Consider the following 14681-nt stretch of genomic DNA (forward strand, 5'->3'; position numbering starts at 1 on the left):
GTTTGAGACTCTGTCTCAAAAAAAAAAAAAAAAAATTTACTTTCTTCCTTGGCAATGCTTGCTGTCTCAATAATTAGATCTTTGTGCAACAAGTAACTGAATTTAGGCTGGTTTTGACCTCCTCGTGGTTTTCTTTTTTTTTTTTTTTTTTTTTTGGTTTTTGGCCAAAACCGAGGAAAACTTTAGGTTTGAACCTGCCACCTCCGGCATATGGGACTGGCACCCTACTCCTTGAGCCACAGGCGCTGCCCCTCCTCGTGGTTTTCAACAGTAGAAGTCACAACTGTAGTCCACGGAAATTACTTTCTATTCTTTTCTTTTTCCTCCAGAGACAATTTCAATGGCCACAGTAGAAAATCAACAAATATTTATGCACTAAAGCACTCCTATAGTAGTCTATGTTTGCTTCTCTCCAAATCCCTCCACTGACAGTGGCTATCCTGTTTTAATCAAAATTCCTATGGAATTTCATCTTTTTTACATTGTGTGAAACTTAGCCAGTAAATTCATGAAGGCAGACATGTTATGAGAAAATCCATTAATAAAGTGGCTGCAGTTTTCATAATGATCTGAGATTGCTCATTAGCACAGAGCTGTCTGGCAGCCTGGGCAAAGGCACTGGACCAGACAGTATTCTTGAAGAACTCCTGCCTACTTTATAATCTTGCTTAGAATATTCCCTGCCCTGAGCTAGCTAGGTCTACATTACCGAAGGAGAGAGTAAGACAGTAGCTAAGGGAAGTGGAGCTAGAAAGAAATAGAAGAGCATAGCTGTGGACAACCTCCCAGAAAAAAAAAGAGGATATGGGAGAGAGGACACCATCTATCTCTAAAGTTTTCCTCAATTTTAATAAATTTTGGAAGGGGTGTTATTTAGCAATTTTCCTGTTGTGAAATAAACCTCCCATAATACCACTGTCATTTCATATTAGTTAAGATAATATTCAGGGTTGGAGATCTTATTCAGATATCTTAATTTTTTTTTTTTTTTGAGACATCTCACTATGTCACACTCAGTAGGCTGCCAAGGTGTCACAGCTCACAGCAACCTCAAACTCCTGGGCTTGAGTTATTTTCTTGCCTCAGCCTCCCAAGTAGCTGGGATCACAGGCACCCGCCACAACACCCTGCTATTTTTGTTGTTGTTGTTGCAGCTGTCACTGTCGTTTCGCTGGCCCAGGGATTCGAACCCACCACCCTTGCTGCACGTGGCCAGCACCGTAACCACTGTGCTATGGGCACTGAGCCCAGATATCTGAAATTTTTAAAACTAACATCCTCTGGTAAAATTCATACTCTTGTAATAGGAAGCATTGCATTTATTTATAGCAAAACAGTCATTACCTTTTCTTTGGAGGGCAGGACAAAAATCCTGATGGATTTACCAGTGGATCTTCATCTGTTGTGATTATGCAAGCTCTTTCTTCTTAATTCTGTCCAGATCTACAAAAATAGAAAAAGGGCAAAGAGATGAAATAGTGGATAAAGCTAATCAGAAATCTCATTAGTTGGAGGCGGAGCAAGATGGCAGCCGAGTAACAGCTTCTTTGCATCTGGGCACCGTGAGTCTGGGGAGATAGGACTCCAGGCTTCTCTGGCTGGTGGGATCTGCCTATCATCACTCCTATGACGATACAGGGAGTCAGCGAGAGACTTCTGGACCCCAAGAGGAGGACTAAAACCATGGAAAACCGGCAAGTGGTCGCGTGTGTTCTATCCGTCTAAACCCGCCCACAACTGTAAGTTCAGTAGCAGCGAGACTGCAAACCAGAAAGGCCTTACCTGTGAACTGTTTTGATGTCCTTGGACTTGGCACTGAGTTGAACTGCCTTGGGGAAGGCCTGAGCGGGAGTGCGGAGAACTTTGGCCGTTGTCTAGGGCCCCAGTCTGAGCCGCTGAGCCAGACAGAGCTAATAGTGCTTGGCGGTGGGTCACACGGATCCATTGTCAGTGATCTGCCCCGGCAAGCTCCGCCCTCAGGGTCACAGAGCTAGAAACGGGTGGGAGCTGGTAACCCAGCAACCAAGTAGCCTAAGGGTGGGGTCTGAGCCGCCTTGCAGCCCTAACCCTCAGGGACAGAGTGAGACCGGTTTTGGCACACTGGGTAAGTGGATAGCCACTTCAGCAGCGATTCCAGCGAGAAAGCTGGGAAAGCTTCTGCTCAGCAAGTTTACAAGTTCAAAGTGCCTTTTAGGTAGGCTGAAGAGAGATTTAGGGTGTCTACCTGCTGGGGTTTGAGAAATCAGCAGCCTCCAGTCGTATCAGAACTGTGACTAACATCTCATACCCCAGAAGACCATGTGTTGCCCAGACAATATTCAATATACAAACTGCTTTGTTTTTGGTTGTGTATTTTTTTCTTTTTTTTTTTTTGTTTGGTTGTTTTTTTGTTTGTTTATTTTGACGTTGCTGATGTTCTTTTGTTTTTTTAATTTCAATCTTTTCCACACAGATCCCTTTTTCTTTCTCAATTTTCCTAGTTTAATTATAATTTCCCATTGCTGCCTTTTTTAATAACTTCAACTTCATTTTTGCTAGTGTTTCTACCGATATTATTTGGTTTTTCACCCAATTTTATCCCTGTAAAGTTTTCTGTTTGCTTGTTTTGGTTTGATTTATAGCATTTTTGTCTTTCCTCTCTACTTGGTGGAGGTGGGGTACTGTGTCTGACCAGGTTAGCAAAGAGCTGCTGACCTCAAGGGAACAACGCAACTGGGCACCCCCAGAAGGTGGGGTTTTTTAAGGTTGTGTCAAAGTACCCTACTGTACACCTATATTGCCCTGTCTCCCTCTTTCTGTGGCTCTCTTCTTTTTGTCAATATTCCTTATACCCACCCCCTCTCCTTTCTCTATCTTTCTTTTTTTCTTATCACTCGGTCCTCCTTTCTTTCATACCCTTTTTTTTGCTCTTCAACCTTCTCACCCTTCTGGTGCTGTAACCCTTAGTCCACAGGCACAAGAACTTAAAGAGCAAGAGGAAGTGAAAGGAAAATTAGGGCAAGGAAACAGATAAAAGAAATCACTCATGAGGAAGAATCAGCAGAAAACTCCAGGCAACATGAAGAACCAGTCTAGAACAACCCCACCAAGGGACCATGAGGTAGCTACTGCAGATGATTCCACCAGTATAGAAATGTTAGGAATGACAGAAAGGGAATTTAGAATACACATCTTGAAAACAATGAAAGAAATGATGGAAACAATGAAGGAAATTGCTAATAAAGTGGAAAATAACCAAAAGGAAATCCAAAAACAGAATCAAATAAGAGATGAACGATATGAAGAATATAAAAAGGATATAGCAGAGCTGAAGGAACTGAAACAGTCAATTAGGGAACTTAAAGATGCAATGGAAAGTATCAGCAACAGGTTAGACCATGCAGAAGAAAGAATTTCAGAGGTAGAAGACAAAGTTCTTGAGATAACTCAGACAGTAAAAGAGGCAGAAAAGAAGAGAGAGAAAGCAGAACGTTCACTGTCAGAATTATGGGACTTTATGAAGCGTTCCAACATACGAGTTATAGGAATTCCAGAAGGGGAAGAAGAATGCCCCAGAGGAATGGAAGCCATACTAGAGAATATTATAAAAGAAAATTTCCCAAACATCACCAAAGATTCTGACACACTGCTTTCAGAGGGATATCGGACCCCGGGTCGCCTCAACTCTAACCGAGCTTCTCCAAGACACATTGTGATGAACCTGTCCAAAGTCAAGACAAAAGAAAAGATTCTGCAAGCTGCCAGGAGTAAGCGCCAGTTGACCTACAGGAGCAAATCCATTAGAGTTACTGCAGACTTCTCTAATGAAACTTTCCAAGCAAGAAGACAATGGTCATCTACCTTTAATCTACTTAAACAGAACAATTTTCAGCCCAGAATTCTGTACCCTGCTAAGCTAAGCTTCAAAATTGACGGAGAAATCAAATCATTTACGGATATACAAACATTGAGGAAATTTGCCACAACAAGACCAGCTCTACAGGAAATACTTCAACCTGTTCTGCACACTGACCACCACAATGGATCAGCAGCAAAGTAAGAACTCAGAAATCAAAGGACAGAACCTAACCTCCACACTGATGCAAAAGATAAAACTAAGCAATGGACTCTCACCAAATAAGACGAATAGAATACTACCACACTTATCAATTATCTCCATAAATGTTAATGGCTTGAATTCCCCACTGAAGAGACATAGATTGGCTGACTGGATTAAAAAACACAAGCCATCCATTTGCTGTCTGCAAGAAACACACCTGGCTTCAAAAGACAAATTAAAGCTCCGAGTCAAGGGTTGGAAGACAATTTTTCAGGCAAATGGAACTCAGAAGAAAAGAGGAGATGCAATCTTATTTTCAGATACATGTGGATTTAAAGCAACTAAAGTCAAAAAAGACAAAGATGGTCACTTTATATTGGTCAAGGGAAAACTACAACAAGAAGACATTTCAATTCTAAATATTTATGCACCCAATTTAAATGCTCCCAGATTCTTGAAGCAGACCTTACTCAGTCTGAGCAATATGATATCTGATAATACCATCATAACAGGGGACTTTAACACACCTCTTACAGAGCTGGACAGATCCTCTAAACAGAAATTAAACAAAGATGTAAGAGATTTAAATGAGACCCTAGAACAATTATGCTTGATAGACGTATATAGAACACTCCACCCCAAAGATAAAGAATATACATTCTTCTCATCACCCCATGGAACATTCTCCAAAATTGATCATATCCTGGGACACAAAACAAATATCAACAGAATCAAAAGAATTGAAATTTTACCTTGTATCTTTTCAGACCATAAGGCACTAAAGGTGGAACTCAACTCTAACAAAAATGCTCAAGCCCACCCAAAGGCATGGAAATTAAACAATCTTCTGTTGAATAACAGATGGGTGAAGGAAGAAATAAAACAGGAAATCATTAACTTCCTTGAGCATAACAACAATGAAGACACAAGCTACCAAAACCTGTGGGATACTGCAAAAGCAGTTTTGAGAGGAAAATTCATCGCTTTAGATGCCTACATTCGAAAAACAGAAAGAGAGCACATCAGCAATCTCACAAGAGATCTTTTGGAATTGGAAAAAGAAGAAAAATCTAAGCCTAAACTCAGTAGAAGAAAAGAAATATCCAAAATCAAATCAGAGATCAATGAAATTGAAAACAAAAGAATCATTCAGAAAATTAATGAAACAAGGAGTTGGTTTTTTGAAAAAATAAATAAAATAGACAAACCATTGGCCAGACTAACTAGAAATAGAAAAGTAAAATCTCTAATAACCTCAATCAGAAACGATAAAGGGGAAATAACAACTGATCCTACAGAGATACAAGAGATCATCTCTGAATACTACCAGAAACTCTATGCCCAGAAATTTGACAATGTGAAGGAAATGGATCAATATTTGGAATCACACCCTCTCCCTAGACTCAGCCAGGAAGAAATAGACCTCCTGAACAGACCAATTTCAAGCACTGAGATCAAAGAAACAATAAAAAAGCTTCCAACTAAAAAATGCCCTGGTCCAGATGGCTTCACTCCAGAATTCTATCAAACCTTCAAGGAAGAGCTTATTCCTGTACTGCAGAAATTATTCCAAAAAACTGAGGAAGAAGGAATCTTCCCCAACACATTCTATGAAGCAAACATCACCCTGATACCAAAACCAGGAAAAGACCCAAGCAAAAAGGAGAATTTCAGACCAATCTCACTCATGAATATAGATGGAAAAATTCTCAACAAAATCCTAGCCAATAGATTACAGCTTATCATCAAAAAAGTCATTCATCATGATCAAGTAGGCTTCATCCCAGGGATGCAAGGCTGGTTTAACATACGCAAGTCCATAAACGTTATCCACCATATTAACAGAGGCAAAAATAAAAATCATATGATCCTCTCAATAGATGCAGAAAAAGCATTTGATAAAATCCAGCATCCTTTTCTAATTAGAACACTGAAGAGTATAGGCATAGGTGGCACATTTCTAAAACTGATTGAAGCTATCTATGACAAACCCACAGCCAATATTTTACTGAATGGAGTAAAACTGAAAGCTTTTCCTCTTAGAACTGGAACCAGACAAGGTTGTCCTCTGTCACCTTTACTATTCAACATAGTGCTGGAAGTTCTAGCCAATACAATTAGGCAAGACAAGGAAATAAAGGGAATCCAAATGGGAGCAGAGGAGGTCAAACTCTCCCTCTTTGCTGACGACATGATCTTATACTTAGAGAACCCCAGAGACTCAACCACAAGACTCCTAGAAGTCATCAAAAAATACAGTAATGTTTCAGGATATAAAATCAATGTCCACAAGTCAGTAGCCTTTGTATACACCAATAACAGTCAAGATGAGAAGCTAATTAAGGACACAACTCCCTTCACCATAGTTTCAAAGAAAATGAAATACCTAGGAATATACCTAACGAAGGAGGTGAAGGACCTCTATAAAGAAAACTATGAAATCCTCAGAAAGGAAATAGCAGAGGATATTAACAAATGGAAGAACATACCATGCTCATGGATGGGAAGAATCAACATTGTTAAAATGTCTATACTTCCAAAGCAATCTACCTATTCAATGCCATTCCTATCAAAGTACCTACATCGTACTTTCAAGATTTGGAAAAAATGATTCTGCGTTTTGTATGGAACCGGAAAAAACCCCGTATAGCTAAGGCAGTTCTTAGTAACAAAAATAAAGCAGGGGGCATCAGCATACCAGATTTTAGTCTGTACTACAAAGCCATAGTGGTCAAGACAGCATGGTACTGGCACAAAAACAGAGACATAGACACTTGGAATCGAATTGAACACCAAGAAATGAAACTAACATCTTACAACCACCTAATCTTTGATAAACCAAACAAGAACTTACCTTGGGGGAAAGACTCCCTATTCAATAAATGGTGTTGGGAGAACTGGATGTCTCCATGTAAAAGACTGAAACTGAACCCACACCTTTCCCCACTCACAAAAATTGATTCAAGATGGATAAAGGACTTAAACTTAAGGCATGAAACAATAAAAATCCTCCAAGAAAGCATAGGAAAAACACTGGAAGATATTGGCCTGGGGGAAGACTTCATGAAGAAGACTGCCATGGCAATTGCAACAACAACAAAAATAAACAAATGGGACTTCATTAAACTGAAAAGCTTCTGTACAGCTAAGGACACAATAACCAAAGCAAAGAGACAACCTACACAATGGGAAAGAATATTTGCATATTTTCAGTCAGACAAAAGCTTGATAACCAGGATCTATAGAGAACTCAAATTAATCCACATGAAAAAAGCCAACAATCCCTTATATCAATGGGCAAGAGACATGAATAGAACTTTCTCTAAAGACGACAGACAAATGGCTAACAAACACATGAAAAAATGTTCATCATGTCTATATATTAGAGAAATGCAAATCAAAACAACCCTGAGATATCATCTAACCCCAGTGAGAATGGCCCACATCACAAAATCTCAAAACTGCAGATGCTGGCGTGGATGTGGAGAGAAGGGAACACTTTTACACTGCTGGTGGGACTGCAAACTAGTACAACCTTTCTGGAAGGAAGTATGGAGAAACCTCAAAGCACTCAACCTAGACCTCCCATTCGATCCTGCAATCCCATTACTGGGCATCTACCCAGAAGGAAAAAAATCCTTTTATCATAAGGACACTTGTACTAGACTGTTTATTGCAGCTCAATTTACAATCGCCAAAATGTGGAAACAGCCTAAATGCCCACCAACCCAGGAATGGATTAACAAGCTGTGGTATATGTATACCATGGAATACTATTCAGCCATTAAAAAAAATGGAGACTTTACATCTTTCGTATTAACCTGGATGGACGCGGAAGACATTATTCTTAGTAAAGCATCACAAAAATGGAGAAGCATGAATCCTATGTACTCAATCTTGATATGAGGACAATTAATGACAATTAAGGTTATGGGGGGGGAAGAAGAAAGAGGGATGGAGGGAGGAGGGTGGGGCCTTAGTGTGTGTCACACTTTATGGGGGCAAGACATGATTGCAAGAGGGACTTTACCTAACAATTGCAATCAGTGTAACTGGCTTATTGTACCCTCAATGAATCCCCAACAATAAAAAAAAAAAAAAAAAAAGAAATCTCATTAGTTGCCAGATGTTCCAAAGTTATATGTGCTTTGAAATGTCAAATTATTAAATATCAAGACACTTTACCAATGTACAACAAATGCAATTCAGGTTTTTGTTTGTTTGTTTTACAATGAACTTAACTGGCTATATTTACAATAAACTAAGAACAACTGACTATTGAATATGCACACAGAGTCAGTCTCCTAGGAATTAAAATCATTGTATGTAATTTGCTACTAATGAGTTTTCACTTAATTTTTAACATGACTATTCAGAAAGCCTGCTCCTGTGAAACTTGTCAGAATCACAGATTTTTTTTTTTTTTTTTGTAGAGACAGAGTCTTACTTTATGGCCCTCGGTAGAGTGCCGTGGCGTCACACAGCTCACAGCAACCTCCAACTCCTGGGCTTAAGCGATTCTCTTGCCTCAGCCTCCCAAGTAGCTGGGACTACAGGCGCCCACTACAATGCCCAGCTATTTTTTGGTTGCAGTTCATCCGGGGCCGGGTTTGAACCCGCCACCCTCGGTATATGGGGCCCGCGCCTTACTGACTGAGCCACAGGCGCCGCTCAGAATCATAGATTTTAAAAACACACATGCACTGAATAAGATTATTATTTGGAGAGCTCATTTGCCTTTATCATTCAGCAGTTTATAAAAGCAATTCATAATACTTCAAAAAGCAAATAAAAACTCAAATCATCTTTCTAAAAAGCATGAGAAAAATATATACTCTATTATCTTCACAGTTGTTTGCCTATATATATCAGGTAAAATGTAGCTACTTTTTAATTCATTTTTGGGAGGACCAGTGAGTTAAGTAATTAAGAGATAGGACATTAGCAATCCAGAGTTAGGAATTAAGCTGGTTTACAAGTTTGAAAAGCAGCAAAAAAGAAAGAGCAGCAAATATGGGCAGTGACACAGCTACAGGGCAGATGCTGTCCACAGATATAACAAAGCAGGCTGATTTCATATGAAAAATTCACTACTAATACACTTTTCCTTCTATAATCCTCACTGGCTATCAGCCAAAATTGGGAGCTGGGAATATAGCTTTGCTCAACTTTTATCTATTTTGATATATTGTATGATGGTAACACAAATATTTCTATGATTTGAAATCCTACTACTGGGCGGCGCCTGTGGCTCAAGGAGTAGGGCGCCGGTCCCATATGCCAGAGGTGGTGGGTTCAAACCCAGCCCTGGCCAAAAAAAAAAAAACATAAAGAAATCCTACTACTAAAGCATCCTTGAAAGTCAGCAGCTATGGCATATTTTGAATATTTATTCATAATTATCTTTATTGGCTTTTAAGTTTTTGCTAGGTGATATCCTTTCCCTCTCCCTTTTAAAAAGTGTCAGTTTTATTCGCCCACAAAATGCTTAAAATCATTCCTACAATCTTTATAAACCACGTCTCTTTTCAGATTTCTAATTCCTTCCCAGTTTCCTTTCTTTTTAAAAATTTGTGCTTTCCATTTTAGTGTTCCTTTTCCTGCCTTACTTCTTTCTTTTTTTTTTGTAGAGACAGAGTCTCACTTTATGGCCCTCGGTATAGTGCCGTGGCCTCACACAGCTCACAGCAACCTCCAACTCCTGGGCTTAAGCGATTCTCTTGCCTCAGCCTCCCGAGTAGCTGGGACTACAGGCGCCCGCCACAACGCCCGGCTATTTTTTGGTTGCAGTTTGGCTGGGGCCGGGTTTGAACCCGCCACCCTCGGTATATGAGGCCAGCACCTTACCGACTGAGCCACAGGCGCCGCCCTCCTGCCTTACTTCTAATAAAAACCACTACCTTGCTCAACATGTCTGTCATTGATCAAAATTCAATTCTTTGTATCTTAAACATTTTACAGCAAAGCAAAATCCCTCAAAGTTAGACACATATGACCATCACAGAGAGTCAATAAAGATGTGATATTCAAGCCAACCCTTAACCTTCCCCATGGTGATTCCTTCAGAGGAGACAGGAGGTGGAGGGGGGACGACACTAACGTCAGATTACACTCTATATTTGACCTTATTTCACTAGGTCAAGCCAGTTTTCAATTTTCCATCTGGACATTCCAACTATTTTTAAATACCAAAGTGTCCAAGGAAATCATCAGATTTGAGGTACTCTGAAATCTCCCTCAAGATAGTTTTGGCTTTAAAGGAATTTGCCTTTCACTAGCCTGCATACCTTAAAAATCACTTTATAGGGGGCGGCGCCTGTGGCTCAAGGAGTAGGGCGCCGGTCCCATATGCCAGAGGTGGCGGGTTCAAACCTAGCCCTGGCCAAAAACCAAAAAAAAAAAAAAAAAAAAAAATCACTTTATAGGAAATCCGATTCTTAGAGAAAAATGGTAGTGGCAGTTACTAAAAATAAGCATTTTAAAATAGTAACTTCTCCACTTAGAAGAAAGATCAGGAACCTTTCTTTGGTAGGAAAAAAAAAAACTCTATGTTTGTGTGTGCTCTCTCATTTTATCATCACAATAACCCCATGTTCATAGAGCTGTTATTATATCCATTTTACCAGTGAGAAAGACTGAGATCATAATTTGCTCAAGATTACCCAGAAAATAAATGGTGTATTAAAATCACCTGTAACTATAATTCAGGCCTTTGGTGTTACTTAACTTCTTTTTTAGTACATCCAACTGCCTAACAACTTACTTTTGCTTGGCAAAGAGAAATAGTTGTATTTTTTTTTTGGAGACAGAGTCTTATTTTGCCTCAGTAGAGTGCCGTGACATTATAGTTCACAGCAACCTCAAACTCTTGGGCTTAACGTGGCATCACAATTCACAGCAACCTCAAACTCTTGGGCTTAAATGATTCTCTTGCCTCAGCCTCCCAAGTAGCTGGGACTACAGGCGCCTGCCATAACACCCAGCTATTTTTTTTCTGTTGCAGTTGTCATTGTTATTTAGCTGGCCTGGGCCAGGTTTGAACCCACCAGCCTTGGTGTATGTGGCCGGCACCGTAACCACTGTGCTACGGGCGCCACCCGGGAAATAGTTTTAAATAGACTAGGAAAATTTTCTTAGAATTATAAAACTTGATGTATTTTATTCATTTAACACCTACTATGTAATAATAAATAAAACTTTTTAAAAAATTGAAAAAAATGATGGCCAATTGGTGAGAGAGGCAATGAAAATGAAAAGACATAACTTGAATGTTCTTTAAAGTCCTGAGAAGCATAAATTTACTTTTTGTTGTTGTTGTTAAGCAGGTCCGGCAGAGTTGGAGCCTACAACCCCTGGTGCACAGGGTACTCTTAAGGTAGAGAGGAGATCATAGAAGACACCTTTCCCCTAGAGGAGCTGCCTCACTCATGGTGACCCTTTTTTCTAAGCACTGTGTAATTCTCAACCCCACGCCAAGTAACATTTGTGCTATGTGACTATGAAACTCTTCCCCTGTCTTTGCTAAAGCTGGATATGTGACTCAGACGGAGATTGAATGTGTTCTCCTTGGAACTAGGAATTGGGAAAAAGAGGGTCAAGTTTGACTAAGGTTGCAAACTATCTCTATGTGCTCTCTCAGTCTATAGGAAAAAGCAGTCAGCAAAGACAGAATGAATGTGTTGCTCTGTGTGAATCTGACCCAAGAGGTAATATAACCCCATGCCCCTCAGCAGAGAGAGAGAAAGACTGCCTGGAGGGTTCTTGGGCTTTCCTGTCCCTGTCCCCTGAGTACTGCTTCCCTAGGCTCATAAGAATTCTTGGGCCTCTACAGCAAAATGACCCCTCCTCCTTGTGAACTTAATTTTTTAACTGATTTGTGAAAACTGTAACAAAAATAATCTTGCTCAAGACAGTAAAAATGTTTGCATTAAAAATCAAAAGTGCAGATATCTACCGAATTTATTATAAAGGAAGATATTGCAGAATGCCCAAAGCTTCAAAAAAAATCCCCTCATTTGCCCAGCAGTTCTCAACCTGTGAGTCGTGACCCACAGGAACTGTATTAAAGGGCTGTGGCATTAGAAAGGTTGAGAACCACTGCACAGAGAAAAGTCCACACTGCTACATGGCAGGGTCATATTAACTTTTATAGGGAAAATGGCTATTTTCTAGGAGTGATATTTCTGTGTCCTTTTAAGCCTGAGAACCTCATTGCAATTTACAGCATAATCTGGATCAAGTCTTGTTATCTAACCAAGTCTGTGAAAATTAACCAAAAACCTAGTAACCATGACAAGGAACCAACTAAGTCAAGTCGATCTTGTTTTGAAACATAATGTGAACTCACTGTCATTTCTTGAACTTTCTTAAATCCTAGGTAAACCACTGAGCTTCAGTGTGAGACTCAAACTCTATCAGAGGTGTCTCATCTGTGGCCTATAGGCCACATGCTTTGTAAGGACTTTTTTTTTTTTGCTTGTCTGTGGTGTTGGATATCACAAAAAGTAGGAACAGACCTTTTTTGCTAATCAGCTTTTATTAGTGTTTTTGTATTTAATGTGTGGCCCAAGATAATTCTTATTCTTCCAATGTGTGCCAGAGAAAATAAAAACATGGAAACCCCTGCACATGCTTGGGAAGAGCATGAGAACAAAGGAAACGGGCTGGAGAAGTGGGCCCCACAAGGAGGCAACACAAGGTGTTTTGATCTACCTTCTAAGTTAGAGGTAGAAAAATAAACAAAAACTTTGAAGACTGACTCCAATCTCTCCATTCCATACATGAAAAGACTGAAAACCAAGAAAGGTTTCTTAGTTGGTTTATTTATATTTGCCAATAAAATCATGTTGAGAATGTGCTCCATGCTTAGGACTGTGGCTGGCATTAGAATCAGCAGAGTATTCAGCTGAACCACCTTTAGATACTGCAAATACAAAGTCCACAGGCTTAAAATAGCCCACATTTTTGTTTTTTGTTTTCCATGGTGATCTTAAAGGGAAAAAAGATACAAATTTGTTGCTAAGATTCACATAAAATTCCAAATTCCTAGTTTCTCTGGGGAAACCCAAAAATCTGGCCTCTGGGGCCAACTATGGTGCAGGGGGATAACTGGCTGGTGCTGTGTCATAGACTGGCATATACTTGTCACTGGGCATATACTTCCTAAAGTACCCAGCTGGCTGCGTCACTTATTTTCCTTCCAGGCCTGTCTCCAGTAGGCAGCCATCATTATGTCTCCTTTGTTTTCCTAAATCTCTTCTCCCAAATGAAAAACCATCAAAAATTTTAAAAGCCTGTTACAAAAATTTTTAAAGCAAGTCATATTAACTGCAGGCATATTCTACAGAAATTCAATGTATTAATGTGGTGTCCAGTTTATTCTCTCTCTGCCGACCCAATTCCACCTTGGTTTCACTCTGACAGGCTTTTGTCTTCACAATACAAATTTAAGAATGAAACTCTATACTCCACACAACCTGTTTTTTCAATAGTGTACCCTCTCTTCAAAGGTTTCTGCACCTGCTAAGCTACCCTGACTGTTCTCAGAATCACTCCACTGAGCATCAAGTGAGCATCTGAAAACACACTAGCAGAGAAGAAGCCAACACCAATTATAAGGAAGGGCTCCAGTAATTCTGGCCTAGGTTTCAGGAGTACATTTAAGTCCCTGCAGTCAGTCTTAGAATTTTCCAAACTTTTCATGGAACTCCTCACATAGAGTCTTATCTTTAAAGGAGCTCTGTTATCTGACACCTTCTACATACCTATACAACATTCAGTCCCTCTCCTCTCTTTGAATGAATGCAACATAACTGTCCCTTACTCCTTTGCCATTTTGAGACACACAGTTCTCTCATCGCAAGCTTCATCTCTCCCAGGCTTCATTAGAGGTTAACTAGGCTCTCACTCCCTTTAGCTCAGAGAGGTCAGCAAGCCATTTTTCATATCACTTGTGACTACTGTTGTGTACACCATTCCTCTATTAGCCTAAAAGGAAACTAAAAATATAATATGTAATAATAATAACAGTAGTAATAGCTGACATTTACTGAGCACTTACTGTATGCCCTGTATTAACACAGTGAGCCTTTACATGCATCATCTCACTTAATTCTCTCATCTATAGTGGAGGAACTCATACTGTGATTCTTTAACTGAGAACTGAGGCTTATGAGATGGGGCCAGTAAGGGCTGAGGCAGTCACATATTAGAGCTGAGCTTAAAACAATTCCCTCCACTGTCATACACAACAGCGGAGGTAAGAGGGAGTCTGTAGGATTGATGAGAGGAAAGGAGGCTGGAGGAAAGAGAAGGTTTCTCCCCCAATATTCTTCCAGGGACACATGAATCTATCACTGGCCTAAAGTCATAAAATTCTAAAAGTCATATAAATGTCTTCAGTTAAGTCATTCTTTGCTAGTCCAACGTGTTGCTTTAGGAAACATGTTGAATGAATGAATAGCTAGCAAGCATTTCACTCTAAGGCCAAACTTATTAACACTAACAATAATAACAACTTTCATGGAGTGCTTGCTCTGGACCAGACCCTATACTAAATTCTTTTCACCATAGTGCTATGAAAAAGACTTACTTGTGATGAAATGGAGGTCTGTAGCAGATAAATGGCTTGCCTGAGGTCACT

At 39.8% G+C, this 14681-nt stretch overlaps 1 protein-coding gene across 4 annotated transcripts in view; it reads right to left on the minus strand.

Moving 5' to 3' along the window:
- Nucleotides 1-14681, minus strand: part of ATXN7 (ataxin 7) — a 160118-nt gene that overhangs the window by 112225 nt on the left and 33212 nt on the right. For all 4 annotated transcript variants that reach the window (XM_053600831.1, XM_053600827.1, XM_053600830.1 and 1 more), the window contains exon 2: nt 1345-1443. The gene's annotated coding sequence lies outside the window, so the exon portion shown is untranslated. The remainder of the gene's footprint in view (nt 1-1344; nt 1444-14681) is intronic.

The sequence above is a fragment of the Nycticebus coucang genome, chromosome 8 (genome assembly GCF_027406575.1).
Source record: "Nycticebus coucang isolate mNycCou1 chromosome 8, mNycCou1.pri, whole genome shotgun sequence".
In the NCBI taxonomy this organism is placed as follows: domain Eukaryota; kingdom Metazoa; phylum Chordata; class Mammalia; order Primates; family Lorisidae; genus Nycticebus; species Nycticebus coucang.